The following is a 1,560-nucleotide window of genomic DNA, read 5'->3' on the forward strand; positions in this document are numbered from 1 at the left end:
AGTGTGAGCAGTATCACTGCTGTTTAATCATTTCAAAGGGCTTACATTGCATTGTAAGTACCCAGGCAAAGAGGAGTGGACAAGTCACCTGTATTATGAGGCTGTCTGTGTCAGGGGAAGCAGCTAGTCAAAACCATGATTATAGACAAGAATAAGTTTGAAAGGCCAATGATTAGATTGGAAGTATGTTTTTCAGGAGTATTTGAATAAGATAGGAGGGAGAATACGATAGGAGGGATAAAATTCTAGAATTTCAGATATTAAGAAGATAAAGGTATTTGTTGAGATGTTATATTCTTGGGATTTCTAAAAAACAATGTCCAGGGTCTATACATAGATAGTGGATTGATTTGTGTTTTAGGCAAGTACTACTTGTGCTGTTATATGTGTGGATACACTGACCAACTTTCGGATATGGTAGTGCTATGGAAATGCGAATCTTAAGGTAGCCATGTTTTTCCTTTGTCCCATGAAAAGGAATAGAATCTGGAAAATTTAATAATCTTTAATAACCTTTATCAGTTTTTGAAGAAAACATAAATATTTTAGGTTAATTTGACATAGCTAAAAATGCAAGGGTATTAAAATAATTGAAATGATGGTATCCACATGTAAATACATTTAACTGCATGTTAATAGGATGTTTATGCTATTTTTATACTAATTATGTATTGATATTTATTAAATGACTACTATAAGCAAGTGCTTTAAATGCATGATCTCATTTAATGGTCAGAAGAGATAAACTTATAGATAGATCAGAGACTGACTGAGACTAGTTGAATTGATTTTGTTATGCGGTCATCAAGAGACAGATTCATTAAAAAGCATAATATACATTTGGTAGATGTATATTCAGTTCAGTCGCTCAGTCATGTCTGACTCTTTGTGACCACATAAACTGCAGCATGCCAGGCCTCCCTGTCCATCACCAACTCCCGGAGTACACCTAAACCCATGTCCATTGAGTCGGTGATGCCATCTAACCATCTCATCCTCGGTCGTCCCCTTCTCCTTCTGCCTTCAAACTTTCCCAACATCAGGGTCTTTTCCAATGAGTCAGCTCTTCACATCAGGTGGCCAAAGTATTGGAGTTTCAGCTTCAGCATCAGTCCTTCCAATGAATATTCAGGACTGATTTCCTTAGGATTGACTGGTTTGATATCCTTGCAGTCCAAGGGACTCTCAAGAGTTCTCCATCACCATAGTTCAAAAGCATAAATTCTTCAGTGCTCGGCCTTCTTTATGGTCCAACACTCACAACCATACATGACTACTGGGAAAACCATAGCCTTGAGTAGATGGACCTTTGTGGACAAAATAATGTCTCCGCTTGTTAATATGCTGTCTAGGTTGGTCATAAGTTTCCTTCCAAGGAATAAACATCTTTTAATTTCATGGCTGCAATCACTATCTGCAGTGATTTTGGAGCCCCCCAAAATAAAGTCAGTGACTGTTTCCACTGTTTCCCCATCTATTTGCCATGAAGTAATGGGACCAGATGCCATGATCTTAGTTTTCTGAATGTTGAGCTTTAAGCCAACTTTTTCACTTTCCTCT

Source organism: Bison bison, unplaced genomic scaffold, assembly GCF_000754665.1.
Source record: "Bison bison bison isolate TAMUID 2011002044 unplaced genomic scaffold, Bison_UMD1.0 scf7180017864351, whole genome shotgun sequence".
NCBI lineage: Eukaryota > Metazoa > Chordata > Mammalia > Artiodactyla > Bovidae > Bison > Bison bison.